Raw genomic sequence first — 26,200 nt, forward strand, 5'->3', positions numbered from 1 at the left:
AACAGACTCATCCCCGGTTGAGAACCATTATAAGTGATTCTGAGTTTGGCTTTCTAGAGGTGAACTTCTTGGCTAAACCATGGCCAGTCTTATTAACAGCAGGGCGTCATAGCAATCCTTTATGAAGAACTAATGTATTTGAGCCCACCCAAGGACACCAAAAAAAAAAAAAATAATAATAATATAACACAGATCCATGAAAAAGATATTTACAAATAGATTGTAAACTCAAGAGTTTAATGAAATAAAGAGAAGCAAAGTAGGCAGATTGTCTAAGAGTGCCATTGGTAGGTGTGAGTGGGGTCAATTAAAACTGCATGAGCTGAATATGCATTTTCATGTGCCTAATGATTTCTGAAAATCATTTGCCGTGATGCTTTAAGCTAGCCAATTTAAAGAGTGATTGACCAAAGGAAAGAAATCGCATAGCCAATAAAATTGATTACAAATTTGGGAAAAATTGAGCACCAATCTTAGAAAAGCTGTTTATATGTTACATCCACAAGAAATACTCATTATGAAGACATATTCACTGAATACTGTTAATTGTAAATTAAGAGTATAATATATGTGCACTACAGAAATGGAGAACTTAAGACTGATAGGCTCTTTTAGCGCATGACTGGCTGAACATTGATTTCAACGAAAAATTGGAGATGCAAATAAGAAAGAAGTTTGGAGATACTGGGTTGCACTTGATGGGAAATTGTGCAAAATCAAGCTGCAGGTTAGCAGTTGGTCATTCCTGAAACACTTTATAATGTGACAACAGTGTTGTGTAAATTCAAACAAATATAAATCATTGTCTTAAGAGTCCTAAGGGATCTGGCACAATCGCTCCACCAGGATGTCTTCTTTTACAGCCTCATTACACTCGCCAGTGATTCATGGGTGTTAGGCTTGACTGAGAAGGGTAGAAGGGGCTAAGGAACTCAGTCTGCTATATTTCAACTATGCAAATGAACATATTTCCCTGGGACTAAAAGGCAGCATTTCTAAAAGAAATGGATTAATCTCTGTCTATTCTTATTATCCCTTTGTTGAGATTCTCAAAGTAATACAAGCCCATGGAAAAGCATTCTCAGTATGGCTTTGTGTTGCATCTTTAAAGCTAGACAGAGCAATTTTATCAAAAATGTCCTCTGATGTGGGACAAGCAAAGTGATGACAAGGGGCTGGGGCACTGTGCATGGAATGTAAATGAATTAAGGGCTAAGCCTCTTGGAAATCAGATACACTAAGATGTGTTCTAGAGCACAAGTCTCTGGCCCAATTATGAGTCAGTGAGTGGAATTCTTCCTAATGAGATAGTGCAGGGTCTAGGATACCCAGACATAATCCTGACAACAAAGCCCTCTTTTCTCAGATCAGACCTACCAATTCTCCCTCTGATTCTCTTTATTCCAGGCGAATGTGGTCATGGATTTTTGATGAGGAAAGAGGGAGACTAATATTCTCTTAACTCCACTGATAGACAGTAAACAAATTGAGAAAACAATACTTTATTGGAGTTGTAGATTTGTCCATTGTGCCTGGCATATTGAAAGTGAGGCAAAAAAATGTGATCCCAAGTCTATGAAAACAAAAATTTCCTTTTAAAATTAAACTAAATTGCTATATTTAAGTGTAAATAATATTCTGTCAGGAAGATCATCAAAGCCTATTTAGAGAATCATATCAGCAACTCTCTAGTAAAATATTTAAACTCAGTTTTCCAATGATGCCATTGTAGCCAAGGCTACAATAATGTAATTGTTATATTGTATGTAAAATTACATTTAAAAAGTAAATATATACATAAAAAGATAAACACAGAACAATTTGTTTTTGAAAATATCAAGTAGAATTTCTCTCAATTTCTAGAATACAATCGATTTTGATATATTAAGCAGATTAAAGATTATTACTAAAGATAGCATAGAGAACCCTTAGTAAGCATAACATAGAAAGCTTTATGTATTTCTGACAAAGCTTAGGAATTTAAATACTAATGACCCATCTACTTTATTTACCTAATAAAATACCAAGTATAAAATACATTTTAAAATATATGACCCATCGCTTCTGGCTACTTGGGGAACGTTCTGGAATTTTGGGAGGCGATGTGGCCCCAGGGACCCGCTGATTAGAAGCACCATTAGAAGCTGGGTTGATCCAGAGACAGATGGTTGAAAATGACAGAAAAGAAAAAATAAAATGGACAACCACTATTATTATTAGCTCATCTCTTAAGGACTTGCATTTTTATTGATGGATGCTAAAGAATGTTTTATATCAGCTGAAGAAATATTTCTAGACAAAATTGAGAAGTTTATTAATATTCACCAAAAGAGGTTTTTGGTTCTGTCTGCTGCCCTCCATGGACCTGGGGAATGGAAACTGATGTTCAGGATTCAGCAGAGATTCCTGGGTAGTAATTTACAGATACTTCCAGTACACAACACAGTAAATGCTATTAATTGTATGCGCACTATAGCTAAGACTGTCTCCAAACCATACACAGACAGCATTTGCTATAGAATGATAACAACTGAGGCTTACATCAGTGAGCAAAGTCCTGTTTGGAAAACATTTCAAAAGTTAAAACTGAGTAGTGATTCATTTAACCCAAATTAGAGTATCAATTACAAAAGTTCTTTTGGAAGAATGTTAAAGTAATTACCAGTTAAATTATAATGTTCAAATATATATTTAAAGATTTTTTTTTAATTTAAAATAATAAAATGTATATGATTAAAAATGAAAAAAAATATATGATCCATCTATTATACTAAAAGGTAGTGTCTTTGCCAATACCAACATTCAGAACACAGCTGTGAATGTAAAACTAAACAAAATCACAAAAGCTGACTTCCATAAATCAGATTTGCTTTTCAGGTCAGACTTATTTTTGATCTTTGGATTCATGTATTCAACTGCTGGTTGGTCATCACAACTTCCATAGCTGATGGACAGTTGAAATTTAATATGATAAAAATTGAATTAACCATATTTTCTTCTAAATTGGCCTCTCCTTGAATATTTAACTTTTGGTACAACCATTTAGAGTAAGCTTAATCTGTCTCACCTTCTCTCCCAATCCAATTCATCACACCTATCACCACAGCCCTGCAGCAAGCCATAATTACATTTCCATGGAACATTACAAGAGTATTGACCACTAACTGGTCTTCCCAAGTCTAGACTTGTTCTCTTGATACCATTGTTCACTGTTGTAGAGATATCAAGCCATTCCCGTGCTTCAACAGTAGCCAATAGCTACAGAAGACCATCTGCAGTACAACATCCTGAGCTACAATTTCTCACTCATTGCCTTTGCTCATACTGCCACCTACAGTTCTACCCTCCACTCCTCCCAGGACACACTATATCATTTATACTTCTGCATTTTTTTTTTTCCATCTCTTTCTTGTTTGGGCTTAAGAAAAAATTTGTGTCATAGCCATCTTTTATTCCAAGGGACTGGCATAGTTCCTGGTCTGTAGCAAGTACTGAATGGTTATTGAATGGATTTTCGGAACCATAATTGCCAAGCATAATGATGGTCCTGACATTCTGAGAATACCACTTGCAGGTAGAGCGAAGAATCTCCCAATTAGAATAGTTTTGCGGAATAGAAGCTTATTCCTCCATCACCTGAGTCCAACATGAGTGTTGCATGTCAGAGGGTGGCTTTCCATCATCCAGGATCCAACTTCCTTCCAGCTAGCAGCTACACCATTGCACAGGGTCTTGGAATCTGCTTCTAGTCAGCAGAAAGGATTTGAAAAGATCAAGGGTGGGAGACCTACCACTTCTTTAAAAACCCACATTAGTTATAAGGCCAAGACTGGATGTAAGTGGCACAAGGAACTATAGTCACTGTCTGGGAAGCTACTTCTGCCAAAACTCTTGCCTATAAATATTTGAAGACTAGCTAGCCATTTCTACCACATGACTTTAGGAAGTGAGAACATATGTATCATGTTTTAAAGGGAAGTAACTTTTTTTTTTTTTCCCTGATGGTAAAAAGAGTGGATTTCAGTTATCAGGAAAAAGGCCCTTAGGTATAATTTTTTTTTATTACCAACAGTTCTGACTGGGATTTGAGGTAGCATCAGCTTTGGGAATGCTTTTCAAAAACAATGAAGCCCATACAACTTTTGCTTGGACCTCCAGCAAATTATAGGGCATGCCCAATGAGATTAGGCATATGAAATAGCTCAGATCTCCTGCACTAATTACATCTCACCGTCTTAAAGACAGATGTTTTCCAGTACAGGGGTAGATGCAGGTTTGCTGAAGCAGGTGGAGTCTCCACACAGTTCTACTTTTCAGATACTATAATTTGGAATCAGAGAGGATGTCTCCTACCATTCAAGATAGTCCCCAAATTTCACTTATCAAAAACATTCTTTTTGAAGAAATCCCTGGATTTCTTCATATGAATATCAAATAACTGTATCTGCAATTGCCCACACTCCCCCATTTGATATATGTGAAGTTAAATGGAAAATTTGCCCAATAGAGATAGGCAGGTGCTATATAAACGCATCTGTAGGTCATTTAGAAATTACTATCATCGCTCTTTTCATTAAAGTGACATGCATATATTTAGAAACTACTTTTCAAAAACCTAATGAAAGACTGTCCTTGATAACTTCTCTGTATGTTCACCTATAAATCAGTATTAAAATCCTTTACATAATGAGATGCACATTCTTGGGGAGGGAAATAAAAGGGAAGTTTCAATTCTCACATTTTTTTTTTTTTTTTAATGTGAACTGGAACTTTTACCGGTTTGTTTACATCGTATGTGTTTAAAGGTGCTTCCTACGTATTTCAGAGTTTTATACAGTTATGAATTATCTAGTATCTTATTTTCACTAACATTGAGATGATTGTTTTACAATGTAGAAATAAATGCATAGTTAAGGGCATATCAAAATTCATACACTGGTATCTATAAGGAGTGTAAGTTTTTCATGTGAAGATTCTCAAGACATCTCTATTGAGTTCATTGTATACTTTCAGTGAATCATTTATGCTGACATGGTGTCACGGATAAAGTCTAAATTTGTATATGAGAGTTACAATAGCTGTTTTCTGCCTGAGTACTCAAAGTCTCGCCGAGGCCTGTATTTTGTTCATGGAATCCCAGGGCTAAATGGCACTGCACAGGACATAGACACAAACTTGTTAAACGAATAATGGCTTTCCGTGATCATCTCACACACAATTTCCAAATTTAATCCTCCTTGTATTGAGTTTTATGTAAGGTCATTTCAGAGTGTGTATATATTGAGAAAGATAGCTAATATGCATAATTTACTGAAATAGACATCTGTTAGAGGTAAACCAGTGAGGTCATTTTTATATTGAAATCTGTGAGAAAGCCCATGGAAACAAAGTGTAATGAAAATTGAATATTAACTTCCGATTAAAACACCTGTGGATTCAATTGATAACATTTCATGTTGAACAGTATTGGAATTAAAGTTCCCAAACACCAAGCTTCTTTGTGTAGCCAATGCTAACAACTCAGGAGTCTCGCCTGAAAACCCAGTTTATACAAAACATGAACATCTCAACATATGGTTTTCTATTATTTTTCATGTAAAGGACTGTGATACTTTGAAAACCCAGTTTATACAAAGCATGAACATCTCAACATACGGTTTTCTATTATTTTTCATGTAAAGGACTGTGATACTTTGATACCCTATTTTTATGTGGATAGTGAAGCATTTGAAAGAGACCTTACATGTGTGTCTTTGGTTATTTTCATTCCACATTGCCTGAATGATTATAATATGAACCAACAGGTAATGTGAGAAGATGGTAAAGGGTACTGGTGGTTAGCTATAAATACTCTACCAAGGGGCTCCTGGGTGGCTCAGCTGGTTAGGCGTCCCTCCCTCTCTCTCCCCCCACTCCCATCTCTAAATTAAATAAATTAAATCTTAAAAAAAATTAAAACAAAATAAACACTCCACCAAAATGGACATTGAAACATGGAGACTTGTTTATGATAAGGCTTTGTTAAAAGTAATAACTTTTTTTTTTCCAGAGGAAAACATGTATTGTATATGTCTCATTAGAAAGGTAATACCTGTTTTGTGAAGAAATGGATGGATTTTAAATAATAATATAATCCATAGAAGGCACTCCACTATATCAACTCTTCTTTCTATAGCAAGCTTGTTTTTAGCAATTAAATCTAGCAGTGCCTATAATAAAAATTATCACAGGACTATGACAAAAATGTGTACTTATTTCTCATTTTTAGTTTATTTTAAAAATCATACTGGTTATATTTGAAGGTGAAAGCACAAACTGTATTTTCAAGATGTGTTTTTCCTCAGTAGAATTATGTCATGGGGAAACACTATGGATATCCATCAAAGTGAAACCTACAAGGACATAAGAGCTCGTTATTAGTGAACATTGTTTGTAACCTTCAGATGGCTTCAGCATTTCTGTCACAAAATGGCAAGCAGAATGAGAGATTAAAGCACATCGTTTCCTCGAAATTAACATCACTACATAAATTATGGCTTTTATATAAATCTAAAAGGTTCTTTTTTTTATTTTAAAACAATGAATTATTACAGCCTCCAATCTTTGTAATAAAATGTTACAGCAAGTTCAAGTTCAGTTAGGTCAATGCTGGCTTCAGGTTAACATTATTGATTGAAACTTGCTAAAGCATCCTGGCAGATACAATGCAATAACTTCAGTCAGGAAACTAAGCCGAGCAACATACCCTTGTGGTTCTGATACTTGTTCTGGATTGTATGCTTGTTCCTACTACAAAAACCTCAAAGAATGGAAAGAGAAGTAAGTGTAGGATTTTAAAACACTGGAAAAATCACAGAATGCTATTCTTTACACACTACTAAGAACTTTGGTAGTCCATTTGCAATTAGACCTTTTGTATATGTTTTTAAGAAATAGTTTCAATAAGTGAATATTTTATTCTTATCTGTATCCTAAAAATATCAAATCTTTAAAATGTGCAATATTGTGATGGTTTTCAGATAATAATTTATATTCATATATGTGAATATGTATTCAGATTATATTATATATGATAGTACTAGGCTACTTTGTGAATGAAGAATTAGGAGGGCTTTTTTTTTTCTTTCTTTCCAGATTATTCCCTCTTTTAAGCAAGGTTGATAAAGTGATGATAAGTGTTGGAACGAAGGCTGCAATCTGCTATAATGGGAGAAGGCTGTTCCCTTTGCTACCTTGACTGATAATGTGTTCATCTATGACCTTGACAATTTTCAACAAATGTATTTGAAGTAAAGGGAACTATATTTCAGGCAAAATATCATAGCAATCAAAACCTTTGGTGGTTAAATTGACTAAAAATATTGGCCTATTATTCAATTTATTTCATTTCTGTTAGTAATAGCCTTGGTTGACAGAGAGATTACTGGGTGCTTTCATCGAAATTTATGAACAGAAAGTTTAAAGAAAGTAATCCACTACTGATTTTCTGAGGGACATATCATTAAACTGATACTCCTTTGTACTGTTTACTAGTTGTTTACTCATGGAATGGTAAGCTACAGTGATGATATTTGAAAATACATTAAGTGGAAAATTCTTCTAACAGGTGGAACAATTTGTACTCAGGTCAAGCACACATGTAGACCTGATTATCCACTAAAATGGGTAAACTCTTACATTTTAAAAATTTAAATAGCACTATTTGAACTTTTTCCTCTGTGAGCAGCTCTCAGGAAGATGAACATTCCTATAATTGAAATGACCATGTGCATTCTGACCCTAATTGGGTAAGTTTAATATTAGGTGCACACCAAGCAATCATGGAAGCAATTATGGACACTTGTCCTGGGGCTGCCACAGCCCAGGTGCCGCTGCCTGATTGTCATTTGGTAATTACCTCAGTACTTCCCAACTCCTCCTTAGCATCAGTTAAATGGTGCAACATACTTCAAGTAAGTGAAGTCTCCTTGGAAGTACAAGTAAATACTTAATTATTTAGTTTGCGGCCTCATATAGGGGCTGTCTGTTCACCTGGAATGTGCAAATGTATAATGAAATTTGTCTTCTGAAGAGACTTGCATGGAAGTCAAATTGGAGATGAAATCTTTGCAATTAGCCACACAGTTCCTTTTGAAATATGGAAAATACCTTAAATAATAGTGATGATAGAGGCATTGCCAACTTTAGAATTTTTTTCAAGTCTTTGAAGTCTGACTTTGCAGAACAGATTGTAAATCTCTGGCCCATTACACACCTGCGGAGATTTTGGTGTTTTATTTCTCTTGGGTGAAACTGCAGAAGCCCAAACCATGTTAATCACTGTCAGAACCAGTTGTATAAAATGCCAAAATGCAGTGAACCAAGTGTTTTATAATAAATATGACAATGCAGTCAGAATGTTGTTTTGTTAGGCTTGTTATTTGTGGTAATTTTTCATTTATAATCTTTGAAAAGAGAAAGTTCTAAGCCTTTTATCAGAAAAATTTTAACCACAGGGGAGATGTCACCATATTGTACAAATAAGACTCGAAGTACTTGGATAATGGCTAATTCAGACAAAAATAAATAAACTAATTTAATAGTAGCATTTGCTTTAAATGCCTTAAAAATGCTAGTTAAAAAAAAAAAGAAAAACTTCAATAACAAATACCACCACTAGAATTGTATATATCCACTCTGTGAATGGATATAATTCTTAGAAGAATTAATATTCTCACTGTATTATTTCATATCAATCTTTCATTTTACTACCTTTCTTTTTATTTATAACCGAATCTTAAATTTTTACCAATTAGCAGGTATAAGGATTGGAATATGGAGAATAATAGTTTTAATCTTCTACCAGTGCTCTCATTGGAAATAAAGAATGGATTAACTAGAGTTAAAATTATTACAGCTAGCTTAGCTACGTCACTGGCTTTTCCTTACATAGTATTCTGACATGCATGTTCAACTTATTTCTCAAAGGAAACACATTCCATAACAAGGAGAATATCATATCATAAATTGACATGTCCTGTTAATGATGGATGATTTTGATACATAATATCAAAATTGTGTTATATCCATATATTTTAATATTCATGCACCCTCTGATGAAATACATTTAATAACATGTTAATTTTAGAGTGGGTTTTTCTGTTGAATAACAACTTACAGAAATGTAAAATACTTTAAATGTACTTGCGCATTTGTTTCTTGCAAACCAACACATAAGCAAAATGTCTAATGTTATTATTTCAGTTCCATAAATATTTATTTTGCACCTATCAGGCACTAGAGTAATATACAGGAAGTATGCAAAAAAAAAATAGGATACATTCTCCTGGGCTATAGAATTTTACTTAGAAATAAATAATTCCAAGGCTGGATAAATCACCCTATGTGTTTCCACAGTGTCAAGTCACTATTTTGTGATTGCCTGTTTATTGCTTGGGGACTTAAAATCGTAAGGTTCTTGGGCATTGACCACGTTTATTCACAATTATATCATTAGCTCCCAGGATAGTCCCTGGAACATAATAAGGAATCAATAAATGTCTTTCCTGAGAGGCTTAATTAAATTCTTAGATGCTGTAAGAATTAGAGAAAAACTTATATAGTAGGGAGTGCTTTCATACGAACTGTATTTCTGGAGTACTTTCATACTGTATATATATTTCTAAGGTCAGCATTATGTATATATGCTATGCTGCTCAGTCTATCTTCAGCCCTGTCACTTGAACCAGAAAGGAGTGAGACTAAAATGAATGTAGTGATATACCAGTTCACTATCATGTCCTTAAGGTTCCTGCTACATGCATATGAATACCACATAATTACACAGGATACATTTGAAAATCAGGAATCTGCAGTTAGAAACTACCCGAAATTGATAACATGACCTTCTCAAAAGCATGATGAGAGGTGGAATCCTGTGTTCTCCTCATTCATATCTTGGGGGATGTGTAGGCTACAACGTTGAAGAAATAACTGAACTAAAAAAGCACTGATGAATTATCCACAAAAATTAATTTGGGTACATTTTTATGGCCTCATAGCAGAGATGTCTTTTTAATAATTTTAGCAATTACTAAAGCTATTATCACCTGAGTTTTGTGTATGACTAGAGCTCTTAAATACTTATAACTTTTCAGTTTCAAGGCTCTGGGTTATACATCACTAACTATTGTTCGATGGTGATAGAGAAGCATTGTGTCCTTCACAGACCACTAGCTTCTGATGATCTAATTTCATCTTCAACAATAGTTACAAGGAAGAGCAAAAAATACCATGTTGAAAGTGGTGTTTTAGCTATTGTACATGTAAATGATTAGAGGGGAGTGGGCTAAGCATTGTGTAGACCAACATTATTTCTAGACATTTCCCTGCAGTCAATTCTTAATTTCCCATGCTAATAGAGTAAATAGTATCAAATAGGGGAGATCTATAGATGAGATTCATATACATACCTAAAAGAAACATTTTAGCTAGTAAGGTAATATCTACATTTATTCGCCTTTTATCTGCATATTCTATATGCATATACACATCTATTCTAGAAATAGCAATTAAAAATAAATACCTACATGGCTCCTTTTTTTTAAGCAGAACATACTTTATCCTGTTAGGAAAGATAATACATTTCTAACGATTTTTACAGAGTTTAGATATATACAGATGAATATGGAAAAAAATGTCATCATTCACCATTATTTCCCTATTTAAAGACCCTTCATTATACCCCATCTGTATCTCAGTTGCCCACCTTATGAGTTGGTTGAGATTTTAATACAATATCTGCCCCAAACCAATCTCTAACCCCTTCAGGAGAAAAGGATAGGACGAAAAACAATAGACTGTCTTACTTTGGAGATAATAAAATCTAATATTTAAAAAATTAATATTCCAAGGAGTTGTGATTTCTGTCTTCATACATCCTTCTTCTGTTCAAATAATTTTTTGATAATGACATTTTTTAAAGATTATTTATTTGAGAGAGGGGTTTGGAGAGAGTACACGCACAAGTGGGGAGAGGGGCCAAGGGAGAGATTCTCAAGCAGATTCCCTGCTGAGCAAGGAATCTGACTTGACTCCATCTCAGGACCCTGAGATCATGACCTGAGCCAAAACCAAGAGTCTGATGTTCAACAGACGGAGCCACACAAGCGCCCCAATAATCAACTTTTTTAAGACTGAAAATGTTACTGAAGGGAGACAACTTTTAAAAGCTGTCAATTGTAATTAAAATGCCAACTTATTGTACTGAATCCTGAATACAAATATGTAAATAAGGGTGAGGTACTTAAAGATTAATAATGGAAAATTGGACCAAAGATTAATGATGGAGAATTTTATATGTATATAATATATATATGTATTGTTATGTGTTCTGTGTGTACATATATATATTACATTTATATATAATATTTAAATATATATAACATTTAATTATAATTCTCCATCATTAATCTCTGGTACAACTCTCCATCATTAATCTTTAAGAATCTTACATATATGTGTGTGTGTATGTGTGTGTATAATATATATAAGTATCTTACATATATGTGTGCATATATATATATATATACAAGGCATATATATATATATATATACACACACACATATATATATATAGACCTTTTGACAAAATAACTACATTCTATAGGTTTAATTTTTTGTTTTTTCCACACTAATCTGCAAGGTTGTGAAATGGCAATATTTTAAGAATGTAGAGAAAAGTGCCTGGACAATTCATGATCTATATCACATCAGTCTTTGACAAAGTCCCTCAAATGTTCCTGTGTTAAAGAAAAAAATTCCATACAGAAGTCCTAAAGGAAATCACTACTGGAACTCTGAAACATTTAAGAAAACCCCTCAATTTTAAATGATGCAAGATATATTTTGACATTATATACCTCGTGCATTGAAAGAAGTGTCTTATTTAAAGAAATAGCAAAATCCAAAAAAAAAAAAAAGGAACTAACAAAATCAAGGGATTATAAGAGACATTAAATTCTTGTTTATAAAGAATTCCAAAAAGTAAAGTGTCTGGGAGAAAACTATATATAAAGTCCCATAATGTTAGTGGCTGTAAATGCCAAGTTATACCTACATTAATCAAAATGTATGGATTTTGTTTTTATATTCTTTATAGCTACCCACCCTAATTTCTAAAGATCACTAGAGACAATTTTAACTGGATAGAGGGAAAATAAATTGAGTAGGATTTTACCATACAGAGATCTTTGCCCACATTTAAGATGTTCAGATATTTTTGAGTCTAATGCTTGTAGTGCTAAATATCCATTTCTTGCTCAGTAGTTCCATGTTGTTATTTTCCATATTTTTGATGGTTCTTCAGGTAAAAATACTATATAGTCATTCATTTATTCAATAAACATTATCTTAAGACATTGTTATGAGTCAAATAAAGATTGCTAACTATGTCCTTTAATAAATACACTCTAATCCCCTAAACAACAATGTGCTTTAGATATATTATTCATATTCTCAAGGTGAAAAAATTCAAGTTCAGAGAAGCTAAGTGCTGTGCCAAGTTTATACCACTACTTAGTCATATAGCTGGGAGTTGAAGCCAAATCTAATTGCAATTAAAGTTCTTTCCACTATACAACTTCAGTTTTTCTTCCAGTCTCTTGTTCTCTTCTTTCCCAATAAAGACAAATTCACTGTCTTCTCAATTCCCAGAAAGGAAATGAAAGAATGATTTTTAGATTATGTAAGCTCTATGCCCAACATGGGGCTTGAACTCATGACCCCAAGATCAAGAATCACATGTTCTATGACTGAGCCAGCCAGATGCCCCAAGAAATATATTTCGAATCAGAGATCAAATCAACTGATTCCATGTCTAATAAGAATAAATATACAATATGCTCTCTCTTTTCACAATTTATATAAATAATATTTATATAAATTACAAAATCATAAAAGACTTGGTTCCTAATTCCTTTCTTTGGATACTTCAGCTTTATTAATTCCTCCCACTATAAACTTTTCAATACCATGTTCCCTGGGTCATCATATGGCATTTGCACCAATGAATAAATGTGCTTATGATTATTCTCTTATTATTTTATAGGTTTCAGTAATCACATTTAAAGTCATCTAAGTAAATTATAATACTTAATAGTTACTGGACACCTACTATGATCAGTTTTTTTTTTTTTTTTTAAGATTTTATTTATTTATTTGACAGAAGCAGAGACAGCGAGAGCAGGAACACAAGCAGGGGGAGTGGGAGAGGGAGAAGCAGGCTTTCCACCAAGCAGGGAGCCCGAGGTGGGACTCGATCCCAGGACCCTGGGATCATGACCTGAGCCGAAGGCAGCCGCTTAACGACTGAGCCACCCGGGCGCCCCTACTATGATCAGTTTTTATGCTAAGCATTTGATATGCCTATGTAACGATTCTCAGAGCAACTATATGAAATAGGTACTATCATTAACTCATTTTACAGGTAATAAAACTAATGATTATCAGGACGCCTGGGTGGCTCAGTTGGTTAAGCGACTGCCTTCGGCTCAGGTCATGATCCTGGAGTCACAGGATCGAGTCCCGCATCGGGCTCCCTGCTTGGCAGGGAGCCTGCTTCTGCCTCTGACCCTCCCCCCTCTCATGTGCTCTCTCTCTCTCTCTCATTCTGTCTCAAATAAATAAATAAAATCTTAAAAAAAAAACAAACAACTAATGATTATCAAAGAATGTCCAAGCCCTTGGCATTCAGATCATCCACACGAGATTGTTTTGTGCTTTAAGTATCCTCTTACTAGACATGTTCTAGTTTGTCATACATGTCTCCTAAACTACATGCATGTTACCTAACTGCACTTGAGTTTTAATACAACATTTAATATAACATTACTAATATAACATTACTAATTATAGTCCAAGAGATTTGGTAACTGAAGTAATAATGTGATATTTTAATACATATTCACAATGGGGACCATAAGACAAGGTTTTTGTATAATTAGTAGCACAATTAACTAATTGGTTGATGAATTTGAACTACTTGAACTATCATTTTATTAATCTCATTGGAAATGTAGCAGAGAAGGAAAAAAAAGTAAAAAAGAGTAAAACATGTTAGGAACATAATATAAAAAAAGGAAACCTTAAAAAGAAAACAAAGCCATTGAATATAATAGAAATCATTCAAAGAACTAGGAGTTTAATATTCTTGCTTACAAGGATGAAAAATAAGCTGAATATCACATATTCTATAAACACATGTATTTTGGAAAAGGATATATATGATGGTTTACTCTTTATTTTGAACTTGTTAGTGTTTTTCTTAGTTCAATAGTGATGTGCCATCTGATAAGTTTTAACATTGTTTGGGTATCTCTATATTAAACATCAAAATTAGTGCACATGTTGTTTGAATTTAATAAGCAACATTATTAAATTTATTAAATATGAATATTTTGCCTTTAAGATGAAAATATAATTTTAAGAAAACATCTGCATGTAAAACATAATGATACAAAGAAAATATTTTCAATGAACTAGAAGAAAAGTTTGTTTTCTGACATCATGGCATTTAAAGTATCAATTTCTACTCAAGATTCCTTTAAGCAAATAAATATTTCACAGCATTAGAGCATTTGTTTTTATATGACAGTCACCAGGTCTTTAAATAGAAAAGGCTTCCTACATAGCAGAATCTGCCGCAGCTTTCATTTAATTTGCTCTTATTTTCTGTTGTTTTCTTTCTACTATAATAAGAGCTTATAATAATGAACATGATATTTGGTTAATGAAGAATGCATTGCATATTTAGAGATCTACATATTTATGTGACCTTCTTTTGTTCATAAATGCTAATATTTATTGCTTCTTTGTTGGATTTTATTTTCTGTTTTGTGACAAACAAAAGTACGATTAGTGAAGCTGTAAAGTTCTCATAGTAGCTGCCTGTGTTCCCAAGATAGCAGCATTAGTGTCTACAGAAGCAGTTAATGCTGTTTATCATTAGTGACAGAGGCTGGGAAGGACCTTCTGTGGCTTTTATCTTTCACCTTGCCAACAGAAGTTGATGAGCTCTCTGAATTAAATTCATAGGTGATGCTCCAGGATTTATATGCACTTCACATGGACAAGCACACAGGTAAACCCATCCTGCTGATGAAGACTAATTAAAATCATCCTAACATCCTAATACCGGACATCCTTATGAAAACCATTACTTTATCCATATTTAATGCTAACGTTGCCCAATGAGAACATGAAATATAAAAGAGTTTATAGAGGAATTTTCTCATAAATATTTAAAGTGTTTATGGCTTTATGAGTGACTTATTTTGCTTTTGTTTTTGGTGGGTGTTTTTGTGTGTGTGTGTGTGTGTGTGTGTATAGAAACTAACGGATATAAAGCACATTCTTGTAATGAACCTAAGTTTTTACAAATTTCAAATTTTAATAGTTACAGGAATTTTTAAAACAAAGCAAGGCGATTCTAATGAAGTAGTGCACTTGAATAATACTGAGTACTTTTTTTTCTATATAAATATTGTCCAAAGTGTGGTCCCAGAGACAGATACCAGATATCATCAGAAAACCAGATTATGAGGTCAGATTTATTTGGGAATATGAAAGTTTAAACAGCTTTTGGCAGTTTGGGGATGTTCTGTACTTAAGACAGTAAGGAATGCTGTGATTGTTCAAAAGCATAAGATGATATCTATACTTCCTAAATTTTTCAGAAATCATTTTGTGTGGCTAGTTTTCCTTGGAAGAGTATTAGAAATGTTCTATCACTGTTGATAATACAGTAGAGCGTTTTGAAATTTTAAATTGGGTAAATCTCCACTCTACCACCCCTCCTGTTTTGAACATTTTTTCTCTTGCCCTCAATATAAAATCTAAACCCCTTACTATGAAAGGTAAAATCTTGTGTGGCCCAACTCTGCCTTGTCTTTGACCTTATTAGCACATCACTCTGTCCTTTGCTTCAGCCACTCTGGTGTTTTTCTTTCTCAAACATGCCAAATTGTTTGGCACATCAACAACCTTCTGATTGTTTCCCTCTTGCAGGAGGCTCTCTTTGCACCTCGGTGTCAATTTTCTCTCTTTAGAGATCTTCCTCCTTTGTCTTTTCTAAAGTGTACTGTGCAGTACTTTGCGCTTCCTGAAATAAGTTTATTTTGTGTGTGTGACAGTAAGCTGTCTGCGGATGAGCCATATCTATCTTGTTCACTGTCAAATCCCTAGGACATAGCATGGCACCTGCCACAAAGTAGGTATTCTGTACACATCCTTAGATGAATACTCATGATTCTCCCATTAAAACTGGAAAATTGGGTAAGAGGGGAGACTTCTCTTTATTCTTTCATTCTGTAGCAAAATGTAAATACTCAAAAAAGATACAAAGTAAACTGAATCATTTATTTTCATGAAGTCATTGCCATTGACTAATATTTATTAGAAGCAACCATCAATGCCAAATAATATGTAATGCATGATAAGGTGGTATTATAAAGCTGTTACTGAATGAAGATTTAAGTACAATAAGAAGGAATGATTATGAGAACCATGCAGCTAGGGTTGGTCACATTCAGAAAAATAATAGTAATAGTAGCGATAATAATAGTAAGATGAGCAAATGGTTTCAATATCCAAAACCAACAAAAAATTATTTTGTAAATGTTTTATTTCAATTCCATGAAGACTGCTTACATATTCCTGACCAGAAAGCACTGTCAGCTAAATAATATGGGAAAACGTGTATCATCAGATAGCTTCAGATGTATCTATAACTTATGTTTTAAGCTACTGTAATTCTTTAAATGCTATTTATTTTTAACTGTAGATTTTAGATTAAGGTAAAAATAAATGTTTTGTGTTTTCTTAAGTAACTGAAGAAAAATAACTTTGAAAGTAAAGGTGAGGTGTTTCCTTTTGCTTGGGAACTGACTTGAGTTTACTGAGATGCGTTTCTAGGCTTGCTTGAGAAATTTAAGCAAGCTCTTTGCTTTTCATGTTCAAATCTTTAAACATGGCATTTTAATGCAATTTTGCTCTTGCTTTAATGATATCAGCTGTGTAATCTCATTTCTTTTTTTGCAAGAGAAAAGTGTCAGAGTAAAGAGAATAGCTTTTAAAGTAATAACAAGACACTCCACAAATCAATATTATACCCTTCAAAGGAATCTGAATTCACAGGATCAAGAAATTGTGACCCACAAGATTGTTTTCTTTTTATCAACAAAAATACATTTTATTCAACTTGCTATGTTTTTGGTGCTCCATCAAATTCATTTTGTACTATTGGCAACTGTTACACTATAAAGATTAAAACAGTGGCTTTTATTCTATAACTGGAGTTGATGCCACATTCAGCTTTCATTCTTTCCTGTGACCCATCTTATTCTCTGATATCTTTTTTAAAGTGCACATTCTATGCAAGACAGCTTTGGCAAAAATTCCTATTTTCCAATCTTTTGTAGAAGTCAGCAGTAGCTGAATGAGTATTTCTGGAAAATATGTTGTTTCATGATAAGCAAGGTACTGAGTCCCCTTTCAAATAGCAGAATTGAACTTCATTCCCATATTCAATAAACATCTTGGTTTTTCTATACACATTAATATAGATTATAATATATCATATTATAATATATACAGATAAACATTAATATAGATTAATATTTTATGGGCATTAATATAGTATATAATTAATAAAATATAAACATTGATTACAATTATAAGTGATATTCAAGTTTTCAAGAACATGAAGTTTTTCCTGACAACCATGAAAATTAGGAAGCAGGAGAAAAGTGCCAGGGAATCCTGTACCAATGATTTAGAATCGTGATACCTTTTAAAGATAATGTTAAAATGTTATATCAAAGGTAATCATAAGATTTTTTAATATATATGAAACACAAGTGTTGATATTTTTGCTCTATAACCAATGTAGATTTCAAGCTAAAATGCCTATTACATGAATCAGAATATAACATCTAACATTTTAACATAATTTTAGAATATATAAGTTAATTGGCATATATATTATGTAAAGCTATTTTAATATGCATATTTAATGTGAGATCTAAATCTGAATTATTAAGAATGTTAATTTCAATTAAGTATGACTGCTTTGTTCAACTCAAGGATATGCTTGGGAAAATATCAGTATATGTAATACTTTTTCAAGTCTATTATTCTTCTTCCCTCTTCTTTTTTTTTGAATTGGAGCACAAACACACTCATCAAGTAATTGCATGACAAAACTCCAGTTAAACCTTAATATATTCATATTTTAATATCAAATTCAGTATAGATATTGGCAAATCATTGACTTTTTTTTAAAGATTTTATTTATCTGAGAGAGAATGGGAGACAGAGAGCATGAGAGGGGGGAGGGTCAGAGGGAGAAGCAGACTCCCCGCTGAGCAGGGAGCCCGATGCGGGACTCGATCCCGGGACTCCAGGATCATGACCTGAGCCGAAGGCAGTCGCTTAACCAACTGAGCCACCCAGGCGCCCAACAAATCATTGATTTTTTTAATTGTAGATATCGTACAATTCACATTTTCTTCTGATTTGGATAATCAATTACTTTTCTTTGAAGACAGATGCTAAGATAGAGTAAAATCATAAAGAGCTACAAAAAAGTGTACTATAAATTTCATACTAAGTAATTAAAGGAAGCTAAAATAGCACAGTATAGCTATCCAATTAATACTTGTTTAATGAAATAATGTAACCTTAGAAATAGAAGGCAAGGATAAGAGCTTCCAACCTCAAACAATATTTTAGAAAGTAAATATGAAATGGAGAGTAGAGCTATGAAATCATTAAATAAATGAGCAGAGCGGGTATTTACTAGTAAATATTTGTATTTACTAAATACCCATAGCATATATTTTATTCTATATGTGAGCATAGAACTTGTGTGTGTGTGTGTGTTTGTGTGTGTTTGCTCATGCACATGGATCAAATAAATAAAGAAGTAACAAAGCATGCAAAGCTCTATATGGTGAGTTGGAACTGATTTCGGTAATGACACATGCTTCAGGTTTGGGAATACAGATAACTTACCAACTCTGTTCTTATGTTTTCTGCTGACTAAGCATTACATGTAATTGATGAAAACCATACCTCATTTTGTACTGGGTCTGTGAGATTTTGGCTTCTGATCCCTTGGGAGTTGATACTGATTGTGGAAGGATCAAACCGATAAGTCTGAATTCTCTCTACTTTTTTGAAGCATAAAGTGTTTGTTGGCCATTTATTTTTGATGCTAGAAGAACATATTTTAGAAAAGAGAATTATAGGTATTCATCCTTTTTATTAAAAGTCACATAGCATTTTCCCAAAAGTCTGCTTGAAAAGAGGTATGATTTTAATAGTGAAGTAGTTTTGAGAGTTTATACTTTATCCGACCAAGTAAAATTTTGATTTTGTCAGTTTTGGGTTGCCACAGGACCTTTCAGTGGCCTGAGCAGGTCTGCAGGATGTACGTTGGATCCTCAGCAAACACGGTTTGATGTTATAGGGAATTGCATATCCTTGGCCTTTTGATCATCATTGCTCTTTTAACATGCTGGTGTCTTGGAAAGACTCAGAAAACCATTACCTGGCTAATAAGGCAAGCCAAGGAAAGAATGCTGGAAGGTTGCAGAAGAGGAGACTTTCTTTACTTGGCTTTTGCTCAGCTCTGGAAATGACAGTTTGTGTCCCTATAGGGTAGTTAAAGCAGGAAGGACTTTCATAGAAGTTGACTATGCTGCAGACACTTAAAGAATATAATGTTCTGGAGAATGGAGGTTTGCACAGGGAAGGCATAGAGTCCTGGAAGTGTTCCACTCTGAGCTAGGCATAGAAATGCCTTTATTCCAGGATTCTGCACTTCAAGTGGTTAGGAACATTGTTAGGTTAAAATCTGGATCTTGCTACTTAACATCTTTGTGACTTTGAGGAAGTTATTTAAACATTCTTGGATCCAGTGCCCTTATATATAAAGTGGGGATAATAATGCATACTTCCTGGGTTGTTTGTCAGGATTCAATTAATCCATTCATTCAAAATCCTTAGAGCAAGTTTAAAAAGCTTCAGAAAACATTCAATGCATTGGAATCATCATCATCATATCATCATCATCATCATCATCATCATCATCACTATTATCACAATAAAGCTGGTAAAACAACAACAGCTATACAGAATTTGGTCTCTTTGACTAATCACCAAAAAGCAATCAATTCAGCCAACATTATTTGTGAAACAAGGAAATAAAAGCTTACCTCTCGTCAACAACAATTGCTACTATACTGCTTCTACTAAAATGAAACAGAAACAAAATAAACAAGAAACTTACTTAAAATGTGAATCTCCTAAGCAAACACTTGCATTTGCTATGATCAGTGCTAAAAATTTAAGTGTGATAAATTATGAATAAAGAGTCAATCCTGAAACATTGCATTGTCATTCTCAAAGAATTGTATAAATATACACATTCTTGGAGACTTATGTTTGATAATTCCTTATTTCTGAAACAAAAATAAAACAAGCTAAAACAGCAAGAAAACACAAATCAAAACGTAAATTTTATCCAAAACCAGTTCAGATCATTCTAGGCTAAGTGTGGCATTAGCAAAAAAGTGCTGAGATTCTAGGGTGGTCTTGCTTAAAAGAGGTCTTTGTCAGGTGTAAACAACAGGCATAAAGGTAGGTCAAGAGACACATAGGCCAGTAAGCGGTGGATAGATCTCTTAGAGACAGAGGAAATGAGAGTAAGAGAGCACCAAGTGCAGCCTTGAGCTTGTAGAGGAGCACAGATTTTCCCTTCTTCTCTTCTGGGTTCTTTGGTCTAATAATTAAGTTGACGTAAGAGAGGACAACAGGAGAAAAATAAATTTAATTTCAGACATAGAAGAGCTCATAAAAATATGAGACTCTCTGAAGTGACCAAACAGGAAGATTTTATACTTTTTAAACAAAGAAACAATTACTTGTGAAGGACTGACAAAAGGGTTTTGGCTTGGAGTAGGGAATAAAGAAGAAGTAACAGGGCGCCTGGGTGGCTCAGTTGGTTAAGCGACTGCCTTCGGCTCAGGTCATGATCCTGGAGTCCCAGGATCGAGTCCCGCGTCAGGCTCCCTGCTCGGCAGGGAGTCTGCTTCTCCCTCTGACCCTCCTCCCTCTCATGCTCTCTGTCTCTCATTCTCTCTCTCTCTCTCAAATAAATAAATAAAATCTTAAAAAAAAAAAAAAAACAAGAAGTAACAAGTTTGTTTACATAGACTTCTTTGCTCTGAACACCTTATCTCTGGTGATAAGGATGCCTTTTACCCTCTAGGTACAGGGAGGGTAGCCATCACATGGTGAATTTTTTTCTGCTTTCAGAGGAAAATAAGGAGAGTAAAAAAAAAAAAAAAAGGACGGTCAGAGTGTCCTTCTTATGCCAATTTAATCCTTAAGTAATTTTTTTTTCCCTTAAGTAACTTTAATTCAAAATTATTCAATATGCCAAAGTGGCATATTTTAGGGCAGCTTGCACTGAACCTCATCAAGCTCTATTAAAATAGTATAAAAGCAGTTTGCTTTCTGACCTTTATTCTACTTTCTATCTCATGGTTACTACCTATTTACCTGGTATATAATCTTATTCAGTGATTAAAACAAGGTATCTACTTTAACCACACTCGTTTAAGAATTGTTCCACCATAAATTTTGGAATTGTGTAGGTTTTTTGATAAGTTATAGTATTTTACGAGAGCATAGCGATATACATTTAAGTCTACTAAGCTGATCACTGTTAAAAATTAAAAAATAATGATAGAAAATAAAAATTCTCAAATAATCTTCTTGTTCGCAACATCATTGGTGTTGCAGGATTTCCTTCTCCTTTGGTGCCCACAGTTCTCAGTCATGCCGCTTAGGAGAATGAAGAGGTAGACCAGAGGAAGAGTGGTGGGCAGCAGAGCCAAGTTTATTGAGTGATGGTACAAAGCTCTGTAAGAGGAAGGGGACCCCAGAGGGTTGCCATGGGAGTTTCTAAGTCTAGGGGTTTTTATGGGCTTACAGGCAGGCTGTTTTGATCTGATTAACCCTCCCTGCACCTGTCATCCAATAGGGTTCTATCACGTGGGAAAGGGTGGAGGACTCCTTCCAGGGTGGTGTAAAATACTTTTAAGGATAGTTTCCTGTTGGGGGGGGGAAAGGGGGAGCCTTTTTCCTGCCTGCCTTTCTTCCAACTGTCCTTCATCAATTGGTTATCTATTAGTGATTTAACTTTAATAATATAATGGAAGAACCAAATAACACACAAACCAAATATCTGAAAATTTTAAATGAAGAGAGAAGTTTTGAACTTATTGTACTTCTATATTCTATTAAAAACTACATCAGTAGAACTATCAACATTTACAAGTGCAAAATTTAGGTATAGTTATAAGAAAATATGAAATTGCAGATTATCAGAAAAATACTATAGTAATATTCTAAGCACTTCATGTACAAGACTGTGGAATAATTTTTGTTTTATGGTAAATAATTTTTTAATAAAATGTTTCACACATAAAAGTGTACACATATAAACTTTTACCCACCAGCTAAGTTAAATGATTGACTAATAACCATACCAATGAATTTCCTCATGCTTTTCTTCATTGATGTTCCGTTCTTCCCAAGTTTAACCACTCTTTTAAATTTTTCCCTATCACGTACTTTCTTTTTTTATTATGGACATATTTAGACTGTTTATGGTTTAAATTTTATATAAAAAATGTCATATTGTATGTATTCTTCAACACATATTTTTTCTATAATATTTCACTTTAGAGATTTTTTCCATTTATTCATTAATTGATTTTCACTGTTGTATATTATTTTATTTTATGAAGATAAGAACTTACCACAGTTTACTTATCCATTCCTTCTTGTCTTGGATGAATATCTGAGTTGTTTTCAGTTTTTTTTTTTTTTCTTTTCTTTTAAAAACTGCTTCTCTGAAAAGTCTTCTAAATGGTGAAACTGTACAGTAATTTTCAGAAATGATATTGCTAGATTAAAGAATATGCAAATATTTAAATATATAGGATAAAGTCAAATTGTTTTTCAAGGAAATAAAACTAGTTTATACATAGCAGCTACCTACCACAGGATATGACTTTTCTTTTTATGTTATAATCTTTGATAAATATATGTTTTAAATCTCAATGTAGTGGAATTTATTGATCATCTTCCTTTCCCTTCAGGACAAGATTATTTATCCAGGTGAATACAAATGTTTTCCTATATTCCCTGATAAAAGCTTTATTTCTTTGCAACCATGCTAGCCAGTGCAGACAAGAAACAATACGCTGAATTTTCCAAAACAAAAGCAGTATCTGTTAAGTTTGCGGGTAGAGGGAGCAGGAAGGGAGAGTGTATAGATTTACTGACAGCAGGAAGGAGAATCACAGACATGGCCTATTTGTTAACGTTTGGAAGTGCATGTCCTGTGGCTTTAAGCAAATAAATAAAACTTAATGATGGATATTTTGGTAAATAACATGTTCATCCTTGTTTTATGAGGTTGGGCTATGAAGTAGTAAAATCTATCAAATGAATAATAGCGCAGGAAAGTATTGATTTTTTGGCTTTGCATTGTTAAGAGCCATTTATTTGAGAGATCCCCCCACTTCCTTCCCTCCAGAGGAGAGAGAATGTATTTTTTTTTTAATTATGTGGAACATGGACTTTTTTTGTAACTGAAAATACCCTTTAAGAAACACTTCACTATTTTACAGGTTTGTTCCTATGTTTTGGAGAGAACATTTTTGATAAACTGGATACATTAAGATTGTATAAATGAACAACATTTTCTCTTAGACTTAAGATTGGGTATGTTACTCTGAAAAAGTCTCTGCTGTGAGTAATACACACATTGATTTTGTGTGTCACATTTGTAATCGCATTTTAAGGCCAATTGAAGACATCCTAAATTGTATTAATGATGTTAAACCAAGTATACAGTAAACCAAGACATAATACCTAACCTAACTGCCATTTCAATCCCCACCAGGCGTGTAAACTTTAACCTGTCAACATAGAATTTCCTGGTCAATTATAGGAAATTATTGATAGACTCCTTCTGCTCCATTTAGGAGGGCAAACTTGCCCAAACAAATTCCTTGCTGATAAATTCCTTTCTTTCTTGTCTCTTTTCTTTCTTTCTTTTTTTCCCTTTCTTTCTATGCCCTCTCTCTGCCTTTAAAAAACCTTTCTTTCATTTAGTTCAGTGTAACTCCGTTCTATTTGCTAGATAGGATGCTGACAGATCCATGGATCTTTTAATAAAGCCAATTAGATATGCAAATTTATTCTGTTGAATTTTGTTTTTTAACAATGATAATGTTTAAAACAAGTATTGTGACCAATGTTCATGTGAAAACTTGTGTTGTATGGAGTTAATTTTCTTTATGAGGAGCTGTTGGTTGAAGGAATCTTTTTTTTTTCTTCTATTTGATATTTTATGTGCATCCTTGACATGGTGCTCACCAGACTGCAAGAAACAAAGCTCACTAGTATTTCAGGTGTGATTCCATACCTGGAGATGCAACATAGACAAATTCAAGGTAGCTAATTAATTTGGAAGTCATTTTGCAGGGTGGTTAATTTGAGGGATATGCCCTTAGTCAGTAAACCTCCCATAAACTAGCAGAGATCATGGGGTATCTGATCCCCGAGAAAAAAAGGAGAATAGAAAGCATAAGGTACTAAGGGGAGGAGACGCCATCTGGAAAGTGGAGGGGGTTACATATGGGTAGGGGAGCAATGAGGCAGGTCATCTGAGCAAGCTACGGAATATGAAATCAAGGCAGGACGGTGGGGCTTGTGGGTGTCCATTTCTTAACTGAGAGGGTGTCCCAGTGCATCCTTGTCCATGTGGAATGCTCATTGCAGCTGGGATAAGAGAACAGGCTTTCAAAGCTTGGCTGTCATTATCACCAGCAGTATGTTTGTGGGCAAGGTACTTAAAAATTTTAGTGTTATAGTTGTTTTAGCTGGTAAGTAGCGATTGCAATGCCCCAGGGTTGCAATGATAAAGGAGATAGGTAATGGAGTCAAAGTACCTTGAATACTCTCTTTTGCATAATAAAGATTATTATTAAAAAGTGGGAGGCTAGGTGTGAGAAGAGGAGGAATTGGCAAATGTATTGAGTAAAGACTTGGATTCAGAAAATCTCCAAGTTTCCCAGAAAACACAACAAACAAAACGTGGGACAATAAGGCTCGCTTATTCATATCTAGTATGTAGCAGGTGTCCTTTTTCTCCAATATGGAATAAAAATCATCTCTTTCAGTACATTTATGTCTTCCTCATTCATTTGTCTCTAGCACTACTCTCACCCCCCAAATAGTAACAGTCCCAGAGGTAGGCCATACCTATGACTAAAGTTGGGGTTCCTAAATCAATCTCCTTGGATAAGGATTACTGTGATAGTCTTAGTTTGATGAGGGCAAGCTCAGCAGTTATGATGGAATGAGTCTCAGGTAGTTCCTAGAACAGAGGTACACAAATTAAGGTTCTGTTGAGAGTAACAGAGGGAGGGAAAGCAGGCCAGGTAACAAACCATGCTCACTGTCCTATATTTAGTGTAGGTATCTGGAAAAGTGATTTTTCCCCCAAGTCATTCATGTGGTTCTGATATCATTTTACCACACTATAATTAACTATTATGTTTTACATGGTAGATTTACTACAAATCTTTTTTTTTTTAAAGAGATAATGTAGGAAAAATAAATACCATTTAGTATAAATGAAATGAAAGTGTAATAAAATCTCTTTAATTCAATTTAAATTATCGATTTCTTATCATTTTACTATCCAGAAATATAACCTTATTACTACTGAACAGAGTTATATGCTTTTTATTTAGCTGAAGTTGGCGTTCATTTAATTTTCAAATAGTAAATGTGTGTTGGTGCAGATTTTTTGTGTTTTATTCTGTTTTGATTTTTCTGATACTGGCAAATAAACACCTGAGTGGTTGAAACATAAATCATTGGCAAACTTTTGGATGAAAAAGTCTCAAATGAAAATTTGTATTCATTGGTTCTGTATTTTTCATGTAATTTCATATTTAAAATACAGAAAAATTGAATTTTGTATTTTAGTAATTATGTAGGCTCACTATCTTTTGAGACACACATAATATTATTGGTATTTTCCCAAATAATTAAAAATTCTGTCATCACCCCT

The 26,200-nt window shown here is 33.8% G+C and overlaps 1 protein-coding gene and 1 pseudogene across 1 annotated transcript in view; both read left to right on the plus strand.

Annotated features, from left to right (window-relative positions):
- The window catches only part of CADM2 (cell adhesion molecule 2), a 1,086,372-nt gene that overhangs the window by 393,257 nt on the left and 666,915 nt on the right, over positions 1-26,200 (plus strand). The gene's annotated exons all lie outside the window — the stretch shown is intronic.
- Positions 1,996-2,616, plus strand: LOC123863304 (protein SPO16 homolog; annotated as a pseudogene).

The sequence above is a fragment of the Mirounga angustirostris genome, unplaced genomic scaffold, assembly GCF_029215605.1.
Source record: "Mirounga angustirostris isolate CCGP_5_RB_7025 unplaced genomic scaffold, mMirAng1.0.hap1 SCAF_1, whole genome shotgun sequence".
Classification (NCBI taxonomy): Eukaryota; Metazoa; Chordata; class Mammalia; order Carnivora; family Phocidae; genus Mirounga; species Mirounga angustirostris.